The following is a 17,168-nucleotide window of genomic DNA, read 5'->3' as shown; positions in this document are numbered from 1 at the left end:
TCTCCTCCTGACCCGGACCCTGCCTTTCTCCTCCTGACCTGGATCCCGTCTTCTCCTCCTGACCCGGACCCAGTCTTCTCCTCCTGACACGGACCCCGTCTTCTCCTCCTGACCCGGACCCCGTCTTCTCCTCCTGACCCGGACCCCGTCTTCTCCTCCTGACCCGGACCCCGTCTTCTCCTCCTGACCCGGACCCCGTCTTCTCCTCCTGACCCGGACCCCGTCTTCTCCTCCTGACACGGACCCCGTCTTCTCCTCCTGACACGGACCCCGTCTTCTCCTCCTGACCTGGACCCCGCTCTTCTCCTCCTGACCCGGACCCCGCCTCCTCCTCCTGACCCGGACCCCGCCTCCTCCTCCTGACCCGGACCCCGTCTTCTCCTCCTGGCCCAGACCCCGCTCTTCTCCTCCTGGCCCAGCCCCTGTCTTCTCCTCCTGGCCCAGACCCTGTCTTCTCCTCCTGGCCCAGACCCTGTCTTCTCCTCCTGGCCCAGACCCTGTCTTCTCCTCCTGAACTGGACCCTGTCTTCTCCTCCTGACCCGGACCCTGTCTTCTCCTCCTGACCCGGACCATGTCTCTCCTCCTGAACTGGACCCTGTCTTCTCCTCCTGAACTGGACCCTGTCTTCTCCTCCTGACCCGGACCCTGTCTTCTCCTCCTGAACTGGACCCTGTCTTCTCCTCCTGACCCGGACCCTGTCTTCTCCTCCTGACCCGGACCATGTCTTCTCATCCTGAATTGGACCCTGTCTTCTCCTCCCTGACCCGGACCCTGTCTTCTCCTCCTGACCCGGACCATGTCTTCTCATCCTGAACTGGACCCTGTCTTCTCCTCCTGACCCGGACCCTGTCTTTGTGAAACTCTTCCATATCTTACATCCTCTCTGCATACTGTTTACCATTCAATGTTTATAGTTCCCCATTCACCTCCGTTCACCGAACCATTTGACACCACATTAAGATGGTGGTGTCGACCCTGTCTGTAGTGGTATGATGGTTTAAGGTACTTACCCAGCTGGTAGTGGTCTATCTTCATGGTGGAGTTGGTGAGTGAGCCAAAGATAGTGATGATGGAGACTTTCCTGATGGCCATCTCACACACCGTCTCCAGGTACTCATCCCTCTGTTGCAGGTACATAGTGCTCTCCTCACTGGGGGCTGTTATGATCTGGAGACACACACAGAGAAAGAAAGACTGGGTTAGACCGGGTTACACACACACACACCGCTGTTGAGATTATGTTTACATTAGACAGTGGGGAGGAGAGGATGAGGACTGTATTTCCCACCCTGCCCTTGGCTGCACACCTATGATCAAATTCTTGAAAGGCTATACTCCAATCTATAACAACACAACTATACATTCTGCTAGTAATCTAAAGCTGTTAAGTCAGTGAGAGGCAGTTTACTACAGCACTTATGTCAGTGCTATGACGTTTCTGGCAGTGTGCTACTGCTGCTATTGTATTGTGGCTTTGATATGTTCTTGGGATGTGGAACAAATTGTATTTAAATCAAATGTATTTTTGTTATTAGTTACAATATCCCATATATTGCTTCATTAGTTCTCTAAAGTCTTCTATTAGTTTCAGTGGTGCGTTTGTAGTCGTGACGGTTTCTCTGGGGATCCTGGCGCCACACCCAGAAACAAGGGGAAACACTTTTCTTACCACGAGTCATCGCTTGTTCTCAAAGCAGTCCAGGAAGGAAGCCACTTACCACGAGTCGTCTCCTGTTCTCAAAGTAGTCCAGGAAGGAAGCCAGGGATCCCCTAGAAGGCGGAGGCTTCTTGGTGGGCTTGTAGTACTCCTCTTTCTCAGGATTCTTCGACACCTTCTTACCGTTCTTCTTTCCGTTGTTTTTGCTCTCCTTCCCTGCCTTCGCTCCTCTCCTCTCGGCCTTGTCCCTCTTGGCGGCCTTGTCTGGTTTGCCCTTCTTCTTTTTCTTCTTCTTCTCAGTATTGTCGTGTTTTCCATTGCCCCTCTTGGCTGGGCTGACCTTTGTGTTGACCTCTGTCTGTGTCTCTGGGTTGCTGACGGTGGGCCGGCCAGATTCATACTTCTCCTCATACTCATTATTTAACACCTGGATGAGAGGAGGGGAGGAGGACATTTAATTGATCACCAAAATCAAGGCTGATGCAACATTCTCAACAGCAATGTAATAAGTGAAATGTAATAAGTCCCCTGCATACCATCTCATTCTTCCTCTTGGTAGGTTTGCCCTTGGCGGGTTTGTGCTGGGTGGGCACCACTTCTGGCTGCTGACGGCCATTGTGGTCCTTCCCCTCCTTGTCTGTTCGGTTGTCCCCAGACGGGGTTGTCGTGGCTGCGTACCTGTCCCTCTCCCTGTCTCTGCCGTTATTGTAATTTGGCTCAGCCGTGGTCCTGGGGACAGGCAGCCAGTCAGGGGTGGTCTGGGCTTTGTGAGTCTCTGGGTTGTGGTGGTAGTAGCAGTGGTGGTCTGTCGTGTGGTTGTAGTCTGTTTAGTTGTGGTCGTTGTAGTCTGTTTAGTTGTGGTTGTTGTGGGTTTTGGTGTGGTTGTCGTGGTGGCTTTTGTCGTGGTGGCTTTTGTCGTGGTGGCTTTTGTCGTGGTGGCTTTTGTCGTGGTCCTTGTGGGTCGCATAGTTGTGGTAGTTGTCGCTGTGGTAGTTGTCGTTGGCCTCGTTGTCATTGTGGCAACAGTGGTGGTTGTCGTGGGTCTCCTCATTGGCTTCCTCACAGGCTTCCTCTCTGGAGGCGGGTCTACCTGTCCACCTGTTTCCACTACCGTCCCTGAGTCTCCGCCCCCCTCCTCCACCTGACCTTCTACTCCCGCCCCTTTACACTTCTGGACGAATCCTTTCTGTCGGATCTTCTCAAACTTCCTCACTGGTGCCTTGTCGATGACCTCGTACATGGCCTCCAGCCTGACTGGATAGGGATACCTCTCCTCCACCTGGAGGGTTTTCCTCAGGAGTACCATTCCAAACTTACCTGGACAGGGTGACAGATAAGAGAATACATTTACTTCATAAAATAGTCTGGATTTCATGGCTTTGGCCACAATCAACATGCAGAAAGGAGACAAGAAAGCATCCCAAACTTACCTGGAAAGACTCAGGTTGATGTTTTTTCCCTCACAATTTAATTTTAATGTTCACTGCTTTTCAGCATATCATATGCAGCAAAACATGCAAATTGCCAACACCACACACCCCTGTAACCCCCACATCAAACAGCTGACACGTTTGAATGGACTAGGACAGGTGTGACCAGTATGGTGATGGTTCATTGCTGGGTTGTTGGCGTTGTGTCACTAAGTTGGTTTGTTTTGTTAAAAACTGCTGAGGTATTGATGCTGGGTGCTGGAGTTATTGGTGCTGGGTTATTGAGATCACAGGAGGCTGCTGAGGGGAGGACGGCTCACAATAATGGCTGGAACGGAGTAAATGGAATCAAGCACATGGAAACTAAAGGTTGACCGATTATGATTTTTCAACACCGATACCGATACTGATTATTGAAGGACCAAAAAAGTCGATACCGATTAATCGGATGATTTTTATTCTTATTTATTTGTAATAGTGACAATTACAACTATACTGAATGAACACTTATTTTAACTTAAAATAATACATCAATAATATCAATTTAGCCTCAAATAAATAATGAAACATGTTAATTTGGTTTAAATAATGCAAAAACAAAGTGTTGGAGAAGAAATTAAAAGTGCAATATGTGTCATGTAAAAAGCTAACATGTTAAGTTCCTTGCTCAGAACATGAGAACATATGAAAGCTGGTGGTTCCTTTTAAAATGAGTCTTCAATATTCCCAGGTAAGAAGTTTTAGGTTGTAGTTATTATAGGAATTATAGGACTATTTCTCTCAATACGATTTCTCTCTATACGATTTGTATTTCATATACTTTTGACTATTGGATGTTCTTATAGGCACTTTAGTATTGCCAGTGTAACAGTATAGCTTCCGTCCCTCTCCTCGCTCCTACCTCCTACCTCGAAGCATCGTTACCCATCGCTCACAAAATATGCAGCCCTTGCAGAGCAAGGGGAACAACTACTCCAAGTCTCAGAGCGAGTGACATTTGAAACGGTATTAGCGTGCACCCCGCTAACTCGCTAGCCATTTCACATCGGTTACTCCAGCCTAATCTCGGGAGTTGATAGGCTTGAAGTCATAAACAGCGCACGAAAGTGCTGTTTGAATGAATGCTTACGAGCCTGCTGCTGCCTACCATCACTCAGTCAGACTGCCTCTATCAAATATCAAATCATAGACTTAATTATCGAACAACAAATCCAAGATGGCGTAGCAGTCAGACGTCTTTGTCTTTGTCTTGTCTCTGTCCCATGTGTATATATATTTTTCCTTGCGTTCTTTTAATATTCTTCCTAAACCTCAACTTCAAAATACTCTCCTGCAACCCGCCTCACCCAATGTGGTGTGGATGTTTTTTTTTTCCTGAAGTATTTCTATTTCCACCTCCGAACTGGAATACCTCAACTGAAGCCAGCTAGCTACCAGCTATCAGTCAGCTAACCACTGCTAGTGGTCATCAGCTAATCTTTAGCTCGGAAAGCTCTCGCCAGTTCGTACAACACATTTCAAACCAGAGCATACCGGACCTATTTTTCTCTACATATCCACAAATTCCTACCACAAACTCTGAACCTTTTCATCTGGATCATCACAGCTAGCTAACCGAAACCGGGGTTGACTACTCCTGGCTAACGTTTCTGTCCCGCAGCTAGCACCAACTAGCCTGTGGCTAGCCCATGCTAGACCCATCTCCTGGCTTACTCCTGGGCAACAATACCCGGACCCCTTCTACTGCCGGTACGGAGCACGGAACCCCACCTATTCTCTACGACTGGAATACCAACATAATCTGCCCAAGGATTCCAACATGCCTCTCATTACATTTTTTACATTTAAGTCATTTAGCAGAGGCTCTTATCCAGAGCGACTTACAAATTGGTGAATTCACCTTTCTGACATCCAGTGGAACAGCCACTTTACAATAGTGCATCTAAATCATTTAAGGGGGGAGAAGGATTACTTTATCCTATCCTAGGTATTCCTTGAAGAGGTGGGGTTTCAGGTGTCTCCGAGAAAGTGGTGATTGACTCCGCTGTCCTGGCGTCGTGAGGGAGTTTGTTCCACCATTGGGGGGCCAGAGCAGCAAACAGTTTTGACTGGGCTGAGCGGGAACTGTACTTCCTCAGTGGTAGGGAGGCGAGCAGGCCAGAGGTGGATGAACGCAGTGCCCTTGTTTGGGTGTAGGGCCTGATCAGAGCCTGGAGGTACTGCGGTGCCGTTCCCCTCACAGCTCCGTGAGGCAAGCACCATGGTCTTGTAGCGGATGCGAGCTTCAACTGAAGCCAGTGGAGAGAGCGGAGGAGCGGGAGTGACGTGGAGAGAACTTGGGAAGGTTGAACACCAGACGGGCTGCGGCGTTCCTGGATGAGTTGAGTTAGCAGAACGGGCAGCCGCGACGTCCGCTGCTCGGCCTGCTAGCTACCTAGAGCTACTTGGATTCCAACTAATTCCACAACTGGTGTATTGACGTCACCCACACGAAGAGGCAAAAACAGACTTACCCCTCATCGCAACGTCCACCACAGGTTAACTTGCTAAACCCAGTCTGTTAACTGCTAGTTTGCCTTCCCCATTCTGCTAACTGTTAGCTTGCCTGCCCCGCTCTGCTAACTGCTAGCTTGCCTGCCCCATTCTGCTAACTGCTAGCTCGCCTGCCCCGTTCTGCTAACTGCTAGCTTGCCTGCCCCGTTCTGCTAACTGCCCTAGCTTGCCTGCCCCGTTCTGCTAACTGCTAGCTTGCCTGCCCCCGTTCTGCTAACTGCTAGCTTGCCTACCCCGCTCTGCCAACTGCTAGCTTGCCTGCCCCGTTCTGCTAACTGCTAGCTTGTCTTCTAACTGTTAGCGTGTTAGCGTTGGCCTGCTAACTGTCTGAATCGCCGTGTCCCCCAGTCAGCCCAACCACTCACTGGACCCACATATGTTCACAAACTCGCATACTCTCTCTATCATCAATGCCTTTCCATGCCATCCCATAGTTGTGACTACTGTCTTATTTCTCACTTAGAGCCTCTAGCCTCAATAATATAACTCCTTCATGTTGTCCCACCTCCTACCTTATCATGATGGCCTCACCTGCTTTAACGTCTCTCAGAGACTATATCTCTATCATCATTACTGAATGCCTAAAGTTTACCTCAATGTATACATCTACTGCCTTCATCTGTACCTTGCCAAACTATATATCGTGCCCAGAAACCTGCTCCTTTTACTCTCTGTTCTGAACGCTAGACGGCCAGTTCGTATAGTCTTTAGCCGTACCTTATCCTACTTTATCCTCTGTTCTTCTGGTGATGTAGAGGTTAATCCAGGTCCTGCAGAGCTAGCTCACTCCCACTCCCCCGGGAGCTCTCATTTGTTGGACTTGTAACCGTAAAAGCCTTTGGTTTCATGCATGTTAACATTGGAGGCCTACTCCTTAAGTGTGTTTTACTCACTGCTTTAGCACGCTCTGCCAACCGGATGTCTTAGCCATGTCTGAATCCTGGCTTAGGAAAACCACCAAAAACCCTGAAAACTCCATTGCTAACTGTAACATTTTTTCCTCCAAGATAGAACTGCCAAATGGGTAAGTGTTTAATCTACTGCAGAGATAGCCTAAGAGTTCTGTATTACTATCCAAGTCTGTACCCAAACAATTTGAGCTTCTACTTTTAAAAATCCAACTTTCCAGAAACAAGTCTCTCACTGTTGCCGCTTGCTACAGACCTCCTCTGCCCCCAGCTGTGTACTGGATACCATATGTGAATTGATTGCCCCCCATCTATCTTGGAGCTTGTGCTACTAGGTGACCTAAACTGGGACATGCTTAACACTGGCCATTCTTCAATCCAAGCTTGATGCCCTCAATCTCACACAAATTATCAATGAACCCACCAGGTACAACTCCAAATCCGTAAGCATGGGCACCTCATAGATGTCATCCTAACTAACTCGCCCTCCAAATACACCTCTGCTGTTTTCAATCAAATCTCAGCGATCACTGCCTCATTGCCTGCATCCGTAATGGGTCTGCTGACAAACAATCCACCCCTCATCACTGTCAAACACTCCCTAAAACACTTCTCTGCGAGTAGGCCTTTCTAATCTACCTGGCCGGGATATCCTGCAATGACATTGACCTCATCTCGTCAGTAGATGATGCCTGGCTATTCTTTAACCTCTTGAACCTCTGTGGGCAGTATTTCATTTTTGATGAAAAACGTTCCCGTTTTAAACAAGATATTTTGTCACGAAAAATGCTTGACTATGATATAATTGACAGCTTTGGAAAAGAAAACACTCTGACGTTTCCAAAACTGCAAAGATATTATCTGTGAGTGCCACAGAACTGATGCTACAAGCCCGAAACCAAGATGAAATTTCAAACAGACAATGCCCCAAGATTTTGAATTTGCTGTGTTCCAATGTCTCTTTATATGGCTGTGAATGCGCAAGGAATGAGCCTACACTTTCTGTCGTTTCCCAAGGTGTCTGCAGCATTGTGACGTATTTGTAGGCATAACATTGGAAGATTGACCATAAGAGACTACATTTACCAGGTGTCCGCCTGGTGTCCTCCGTCGAAATTATTGCGTAATCTCCAGCTGCATGCACGTTTCTATTTGGTTCAGAAGAGAAAGGCAACTGCCACTAATGATTTACCTTCGAATAGATATGTGAAAAACACCTTGAGGATTGATTCTAAACAACGTTTTCCATGTTTCTGTCGATATTATGGAGTTAATTTGGAAAAAGTTTGGCGTTGTAATGACTGAATTTTCTGGTTTTTTTCTTAGCCAAACGTGATGAACAAAACGGAGCGATTTCTCCTACACAAATAATCTTTTTGGAAAAACTGAACATTTGCTATCTAACTGAGAGTCTCCTCATTGAAAACATCCAAAGTTCTTCAAAGGTAAATTATTTTATTTGAATGCTTTTCTTGTTTTTGAGAAAATGTTGCCTGCTGAATGCTAGGCTTAATACTATGCTAGGCTATCAATACTCTTACACAAATGCTTGTGTAGCTTTGGTTGAAAAGCATATTTTGAAAATCTGAGATGACAGTGTTGTTAACAAAAAGGCTAAGCATGTGAGCTAATATATTTATTTCATTTCATTTACGATTTTCAAAAGTAGTTAACGTTGCATTATGCTAATGAGCTTGAGGCTATAAATAGGATCCCGGATACGGGATTGCTGTCCGTCGCATGAAGTTAACAAACAGATTACCAATCATTTCTAATCCCACCGTATCTTTCTCCGCTATGCAATCTGGTTTCAGAGCTGGTCATGGGTGCACCTCAGCCACGCTCAAGGTTCTAAACAACATCATAACCGCCATCGATAAGAGACATTAATGTGCAGCCGTATTCATCGACCTGGCCAAGGCTTTTGAATCTGTCAATCACCACATTCTTATTGGCAGACTCCGGCTGCCTTGGTTTCTCAAATGACTGCCTCGCCTGGTTTACCAACTACTTCTCAGACAGAGTTCAGTGTGTCAAATCGGAGGGCATGTTGTCCAGACCTCTGAGGATTAAACCACAGGGCTGACTCTCTTCTCTGTATACATCAATGATGTTGCTCTTGCTGTTGGTGATTCGCTGATACACCTCTATGCAGACGACACCATTCTGAATGCCTCTGGCCCCTCTTGGACACTGTGTTAACTAACCTCCAGATGAGCTTCAATGCCATACAACTCTCCTTCAGTGGCCTCCAACTGCTCTTAAACACAAGTAAAACTAAATGCATGCTATTCAATCGATCACTGCCCGCACCTGCTCGCCCGTCCAGCATCACTACTCTGGACGGCTCTGACTTAGAATATGTGGACAACTACAAATTCCAGTCTGGTTACAATGTAAACTCTCCTTCCAGACTCACATTTAGCATCTCTCCAATCAAAATTAAATCGGCTTTCTATATTGCAACAACGCATTCTTCACTTATGCTGCCAAACATACCCTCGTAAAACGAACCATCCTACCAACTTGACTTCGTGATGTCATCTATAAAATAGCCTCCAACACTCTACTCAACAAACTGGATTCAGTCTATCACATTGCCAACTGCTTTGTCACCAAAGCCCCATACACACCATTGCGAATTCGTATGCTCTGTTGGTTGGCCCTCGCTCATACTCGTCGCCAAACCCACTGGCTACAGGTTATCTACAAGTCCCTATGCTTTATCTTGGCCAGGTCACAGTTGCAAATGAAAACTTGTTCTCAACTTGCCTACCTGGTTAAATAAAGGTGAAATAAGAAAATACAAATGAATGTATAACATAATAACACACAGAAATACGAGCCTTTGGTCATTAATATGGTGATTTCGAAGAAAAAAAAGGTCTATTCTTTCAGTGAAATATGGAACCGTTCAGTATTTTATCTTACGGGTGGCATCCCTATGTCTAAATATTGCTGTTACATTGCACAACCTTCAATGTTATGTCATAATTATGTACAATTCTGCAAAATTAGTTACAGTCTTAGTTAGGAATAGGAGTTCGCAATGAGCCAGGCGGCTCAAACTGCTAAATATACCCTGACTCTGCTTGCACAGAACGCAAGAGAAGTGACACAATTTCCCTTGTTAATTTTAAAAGATATTCATGCTAACAGGCAATATTAACTAAATATGCAGGTTTAAAAACATATACTTGTGTGTTGATTTTAAAGGAAGGCATTGATGTTTATGGTTAGGTACATTGGTGCACCGGCTTTTTTCGCAAATGCGCTTGTTAAATCCTCACCCGTTTGTCGAAGTAGGCTGTGATTCGATGAGAAATTAACTGGCACCGCATCGATTTAATGCACGCTAGGACACGCTAGATAAACTAGTAATATCGTCAACCACGTATAGTTAACTAGTGATTCTGTTAAGATTGATTGTTTATTATAAGATATGTTTAATGTTAGCTAGCAGCTTACCTTGGTTTCTTGCTGCCCTCTCATAACAGGTAGTCAGCCTGCTCAACGCAGGCTCCTCGTGGAGTGCAATGTTATGCAGGTGGTTAGAGCGATGTGCCAGTAACAGGAAGTTTGCAAAAACGAATCCCCGAGCTGACAAAGTAAAACATCTGTCATTCTGCCCCTGAACTGTCATGTCTTGTTATGTCTGTTCCTGTCCTTTCTCTTCACTCTGTCTCTCTCTGCTGGTCTTTTTAGGTTACCTTCTCTGTCTCTCATTCTTCAGCTGTTCTACATCTCCCCTAACTAGCTCATTCACTCTTTCCCACCTGTTCTCTCTTCCCCCTCTGATTAGGTCTCTATTTCTCTCTCTGTTCCTGCTACTTTCAGTGTCTGATTCTTGTTTGTGTTTTTGATGCCAGAAGCAAGCTGTCGTCCCGTTTGCTTCCACCTTGTCCTATCCTGTCGGAGTCTGCCTGGCAGGTGCATCCTGCATTATACTACGTCTTTGTTCCATTGACTACGTTGGAAGAGGATTTATGCCATTCCTGTTTTTCATTAGCGGAACTCTGTTTTCTGTTAAAACCGTTTTTGGCCCACCAAGTACATAACAGAAGAATCAGACCAAGAATGGACCCAGCGGCCCGACCCTTCTCACCCGTCGAGATCCAGGGAGCTGATGCTAGGCAGACACGAGGAGGAATTATTCGCTGCTCGATTATGCCGCTGGAGACCCTGGCTGTCCAAGCTCCGACCTCACAAGACAGTTCACCAACTCCACCTCGATTCACCGCCCACTTCCAGGGTTTCCGAGTCTCCGGAGCCCAGGATCAACAACCCGCCGTGTTACTCTGGGAGCCCACTGAGTGCCGCTCATTCCTCACTCAGTGTGATGTGGTGTTCTCTCTCCCAGCCCAACACTTACCCAGGAGCGCAGCCCGCATCGCCTACGCCATTTCTCTCCTTACCGGACGGGCGCGTGAGGCACGGCACCTGGGAGGCGAGGGCTGAGTGTATTAACCAGTATCAGGACTTTAAGGAGGAGATGATACGGGTTTTGACCGTTCTGTTTTTGGCGAGGAGGCTTCCAGGGCCCTGTCTTCCCTATGTCAGGGGAATCGATCCATAACGGATTATTCTATTGAGTTTCGCACTCGCTGCCTCTAGTGACTGGAACGAGCCGGCTTTGCCGCTCGCTTGGAGGGTCTCCGTCGGGTTAAGGATGAGACTCTCCCGGGAGGTCTTTCCAGTCTGGACCTCCTAATAGCTCTCGCAGCCCGCATAGAGCGACGGGCTTGATCTTCGTCGCGAGCTCGTGGAAAGGGAGCCGCTGCTTCCTGCTCCCCTCCACATCACTGCCACCTGCCGGCGATCACTGCCACCCTCCTCCGCCGGCTCGGATGCTGAGCCTATGCAGCTGGGGGGTATCCGCATATCGGCCAAGGAGAAGGAACGGAGAATCACCAATCGCTCTGTCTCTACTGCGGCTCCGCTGGTCATTTTGTCACCTCATGTCCAGTAAAAGCCAGAGCTCATCAGTAAGAGGAGGGCTACTGGTGAGCGCAACTACTCAGGCCTCTCCTTCTGGATCACGCACTACTTTTCCGGTCCATCTCCGCTGGCCCGGTTCATCTGCTTCCTGCAGTGCCTTGATAGACTCTGGGGCGGAGGGCTGTTTTATGGACGAGACCTGGGCTCGGGAACATGACATTCCTCTCAGACAGTTAGGGGAGCCCACAGCCTTGTTCGCTTTAGATGGTAGTTCTCTCCCCTAAGATTCAGCGTGAGACGCTGCCTTTAACCCTCACTGTCTCTGGTAATCATAGTAAAACCATTTCTTTTTTTAATTTTTCGTTCACCTTTACACCTGTTGTTTTGGGTCATCCCTGGCTAGTGCGCCATAACCCTTCTATTAATTGGTCTAGTAATACTATCCTATCCTGAATGTTTCTTGTCATGTGACCTGTTTAATGTCTGCTATCCTCCTGTTTCCTCTGTCTCTTCTTCACAGGAGGAGCCTGGCGATTTGACAGGGGTGCCGGAGGAGTATCACGATCTGCGCACGGGTGTTCAGTCGTTCCAAGGCCACTTCTCTCCCTCCACACCGGTCGATGACTGTAGTATTGATCTCCTTCCGGGAACTACTCGGGGTAGATTATACTTCTGTCGGTCCCGAACGTAAGGCTCGAGGATTATTTGTCGGCTCTTCGCTCGACGCCGGTACCATAGTCTCCTTCCTCCTCTCCCCGCCGGAGCGGGCTTTTTTTTGTTCAGAAGAAGGACTGGTCCCTGCGCCCATGCGTGGATTATCGAGGGCTGAATGACATAACAGTTAAGAATTGTTATCCGCTTCCTCTATGTCTTCAGCCTTCGAGATCCTGCAGGAGCCAGGTTTTTCACCAAATTGGACCTCGTAACGCCTTACCATCTCGTGCGCATCAGGGAGGGGGACGAGTGGAAGACGGCGTTTAACACTCCGTTAGGGCACTTTGAATACCGGGTTCTTCCTTTCGCCTCGTAACGCTCCAGCTGTCTTTCAGGCACTAGTTAACGACGCCCTGAGAGACATGCTGAACATTTTGTTTTCGTTTACATGGACGATATCCTGATTTTTTCACCGTCTCTCTCGATTCATGTTCAGCACGTGCGACGCGTCCTCCAGCGCCTTTTTGGAGAACTGTCTTTTATGTGAAGGCTGAGAAGTGCATTTTTCATGCCGCCTCTGTCCCTTTTCTCGGTTCCGTTTATTTCCGCTGAGGGCATTAAGATGGATCCCGCTAAGGTCCAGGCTGTCATTGATTGGCCCGTTCCTAAGTCACGCGTCGAGCTGCAGCGCTTCTGGGCTTCGCTTAATTTCTATCGCTGCTTCATCCGTATTTCGGTCAGGTGGCAGTGCCTCACAGCCCTTACTTCTGTTAAGACGTGCTTTAAGTGGTCCGTTTCCGCCCAGGGAGCTTTTGATCTTCTAAGAATTGTTTTACATCCGCTCCTATTCTTGTTACACCTGACATCTCTAGACAGTTTGTTGTTGAGGTTGACGCGTCAGAGGTGGGCGTGGGAGCCATTCTTTCAGCGCTCTCTCTGACGGCAAGGTCCATGCTTGCGCGTTTTTCTCTCATCGCTTATCGCGTCAGAACGTAACTATGATGTTGGTAATCGGCGAACTGCTCGCCATCCGCTTAGCCCTAGGCGAATGGCGACAGTGGTTGAGGGGGCGAATGTTCCTTTGTCGTTTGGACTGACCATAGGACTGACCATGAGTACATCCGTTCAGCCAAACGACACGCGCGTCAGGCTCGTTGGGCTCTGTTTTTTTCGCTCGTTTCGAGTTTGTTATTTCTTATCGTCCGGGCTCAAAAACACCAAGCCTGATGCTTTATCTCGTCTCTTCAGTTCTTCTGAGGTCTCCACCGACCCCGAGGGGATTCTCCCGGAGGGGCGTGTTGTCGGGGTTGACTGTCTGGGGAATTGAGAGGCAGGTAAGCAAGCACCCGCTCACACTCCGTCGCCGCGAGCTTGTCCTAGAACCTTCTGTTCGTTCCCCGCTCCTACTGTCCGCCGTTCTTCAGTGGGCCCACTCTGCCAAGTTAGCCGGCCACCCCCGGCGTTCGGGGTACGCCGCTTCCATTCGCCAGCGTTTCTGGTGGCCCACTCGGGAACGTGACGCCACGCCGATTTGTCGCGCTTGTTCGGTCTGCGCGCAGACTAAATCTGGGAACTCTCCTCCTGCCGGCCGTCTCAGACCGCTTCCCATTCCCTTCGACCGTGGTCTCACATCGCTTTAGATTTTATCACCGGACTGCCTTCATCAGCGGGGAAGACAGTTATTCTTACGGTTGTCGATAGATTCTCTAAGGCGGCTCATTTCATTCCTCTCTCGCTAAGCTCCCTTCTGCTAAGGAGACGGCTCAGATCATTATCGAGAATGTTTTCCGAATTCATGGCCTTCCGTCTGACGTTGTTTCCGACAGAGGCCCGCAGTTCACGTCTCAATTTTGGAGGGAGTTTGCCGTTTGATTGGGGCTTCCGTCAGTCTCTCGTCCGGCTTTCATCCCCAGTCTAACGGTCAAGCCGAACGGGCCAATCAGACTGTTGGTCGCATTTTACGCAGTCTTTCTTTTCGTAACCCTGCGTCTTGGTCAGAACAGCTCCTGGGCAGAGTACGCCCACAACTCCGCTTCCCTCGTCTGCTACCGGTCTATCCCCTTTCAGTGTAGCCTCGGGTACCAGCCTCCGCTGTTCTCATCTCAGCTCGCCGAGTCCTGCGTCCCTCCGCTCAGGCTTTTGTCCAGCGTTGCGAGCACCTGGAAGGGGGTCAGGTCGGCACTTTGCCGTAATAGGGCGCAGACTGTGAGGGCCGCTAATAAGCGTAGGACCAAGAGTCCTAGATATTGTTGCGGTCAGAGAGTATGGCTCTCCACTCAGAACCTTCCCCTTAAGACAGCTTCTCGCAAGTTGGCCCGCGGTTCATTGGTCCGTTCCGTATTTCTCAGGTCATTAATCCTGTCGCAGTGCGACTTCTTCTCCCGCGCTATCTTCGTCGCGTTCACCCGGTCTTCCATGTCTCCCCTGTGTTAAGCCCGTTCTTCGCGCCCCCGCTCGTCCCCCCCATCCTTGTCGAGGGCGCACCCATCTACAGGGTTCGTAAGATTTTGGACATGCGCCCTCCCGGGGCCGTGGTCATCAGTACCTAGTGGATTGGGAGGGGTGGTCCTGAGGAGAGGAGTTGGGTTCCCTCTCGGGACGTGCTGGACCGTTCGCTGATCGATGATTTCCTCCGTTGCCGCCAGGTTTCCTCCTCGAGTGCGCCAGGAGGCGCTCGGTGAGTGGGGGTACTGTCATGTCTTGTTATGTCTGTTCCTGTCCTTTCTCTTCACTCTGTCTCTCTCTGCTGGTCTTTTTAGGTTACCTTCTCTGTCTCTCATTCTTCAGCTGTTCTACATCTCCCCTAACTAGCTCTTTCACTCTTTCCACCTGTTCTCTCTTCCCCCTCTGATTAGGTCTCTATTTCTCTCTCTGTTCCTGCTACTTTCAGTGTCTGATTCTTGTTTGTGTTTTTGATGCCAGAAGCAAGCTGTCGTCTCGTTTGCTTCCCCACCTTGTCCTATCCTGTCGGAGTCTGCCTGGCAGGTGCATCCTGCATTATTCAACGTTCTTTTTGTTCCATTGACTACGTTGGAAGAGGATTTATGCCATTCCTGTTTTTTCATTAAAGAACTCTGTTTTCTGTTAAAACCGCGGTCTTCACTCAAGTACATAACATGAACAAGGCAGTTAACTCACTGTTCTTAGGGCCGTCATTGAAAATATGAATGTGTTCTTAATAACTGACTTGCCTAGTATAATAAAGGTTAAATAAAAGTGTAAAAAACAAAATTACAGATTACCGATTGTTATGAAAACTTGAAATCGGCCATTCCGATTAATCGGTCGACCTCTAATGGAAACCAACTGTTTGATGTATTTGATACCATTCAACCTATTCCCGCTCCATCCATTACTATGAGCCCGCCCTCCCAATTAAGGTGCCACCAACCTCCTGTGATTGAGATATGACCAAGTGGCTCAGATCAGAAGAGATGTTGCTTAGTAGGGGCTTGGCTTTGATATAGTTCATTTTGGGCACCTGTGACAGTAAATGCCATTCCGGTTCATCTGTTCTGTTGTATTGTTATCACATATTAATACTGAACACTTTTGTAGTTTTAAAGAAGCTTGAAAGTATCAGTGTGTCCTCAAGATCCAAGCATACCCCAATGCTGGTATATGCAAACAATAATGTTATTGGAATATGTAATGCAAAAGGAAGGACATTTTTCATATACAAACTTATCGTATGAACAGGGAGGACAGATCTGCCAACACTAAAGGAGTAGGGGATAGTTATCAGATAGGACCATGTCTTTACCTTTCTCCAGTTTGAGGAAGGTCATGAGGCGGGGGATGACGCTGTGTCCAAAGGTTCCTCCATCACCTTCCCCTCGGTGATCCGCCTCACCTTCCCCACCCATCTCCCTCCTGGTGGAATATCACGATCTGCTGCACATGCCGCCCGCCAGCTCACAGTACACGTCTGGCTTCAGCAGAGTCATCATTAGCCGGTAGTAACCGTCTGAATCGTGGGGGCGAAATCACCAGAATTCGGTTTTTCCCTGCAAAGCTCGCCAGGAGGTTAGGTGAGCCTGCACTGCTTGGTATGCGGGTCTGTCTGGTCCTCACCCTGAGAGCGCCCTTCATCCTGAAGCATGACAGGCTGGAGAGGAACACGCTGCCCGGCTGCCCTTCTCCCTACTGCCCCTGCCAGCGCTCCACCTCATCTGCCTTGTCCAGCCCCAGTCCTGGCCCGAGGAACAGAGGCCTGGTCTGCCTGCATGTCCTCCCCGCGCCTAGCGCTGATACCGGTGGCACCGAGGCTGAGCTGAGTCCAGGGCGGGAGGTCCCTCTCCTCCGACAATGCGCTTTCTTCGGCCGTGCCTGGCTGCAGACGCCCGTTGTTGAGTATGCGCATCTGCTTGAGATGGGTCTGTTTGTCTGCGTGTCCTGCCCACGCTAACAGACAGAGCAGGAACAGACCCAGAACAAACGCTCCCCGCATTATGGGAAGCCGTCAATTACAATGAACAATCTGACAGAGTGAAAAATGTCCAATAGTACACATGGGACCTGTATCCCTATTTAGAACATTTATTTTCGGCAAATAAAAAATACAGTACAGCGCAGTAAAAAATAGAGTGCAGTAGAGAGGCAAACACTTTAGTGTTGTGTTTCAAAGCATGCCTTTAGTTTTCGCAGTTAACCCAACACACTACTTCACCAGCCTGCTATCAACATGACAGCTGCACAACAACGCAGACAGGAAAACTCAACAAATTAGCCACTCATTGACGGAGTCAGCAATTCCCAAAAATAATTCCGGGTATTAGAAACCGTTATTCCAAACCTCCAAGTTCAGCTCTCCAAATCACCACACTATTTAGGAAAATACGCTGACTTTGCGCTACCGGAATTTCTTTGCATATCAGTTATACACTCCAAGTGTACACAGCATTTTAACATCCACAAGTTAACAAGTTAACTGATAGAGCACTCTCGAAACTGAATGCGTTTTACTTCATTCTCTGACCGTTATTTGAAAAGACTGTCCAACCTTCCAAATAAGCCATCTAAAAGCT

General features: G+C 48.3%; 1 pseudogene; it reads right to left on the bottom strand.

The window, feature by feature from the left end:
* Positions 1-38: 38 nt before the first annotated feature.
* LOC135536239 (coiled-coil domain-containing protein 80-like) lies at positions 39-16,591 on the bottom strand (annotated as a pseudogene).
* Positions 16,592-17,168: the final 577 nt, after the last annotated feature.

The sequence above is a fragment of the Oncorhynchus masou genome, unplaced genomic scaffold (assembly GCF_036934945.1).
Source record: "Oncorhynchus masou masou isolate Uvic2021 unplaced genomic scaffold, UVic_Omas_1.1 unplaced_scaffold_5813, whole genome shotgun sequence".
Lineage (NCBI taxonomy): Eukaryota > Metazoa > Chordata > Actinopteri > Salmoniformes > Salmonidae > Oncorhynchus > Oncorhynchus masou.
This window is presented reverse-complemented; position numbering and strand designations above follow the sequence as displayed.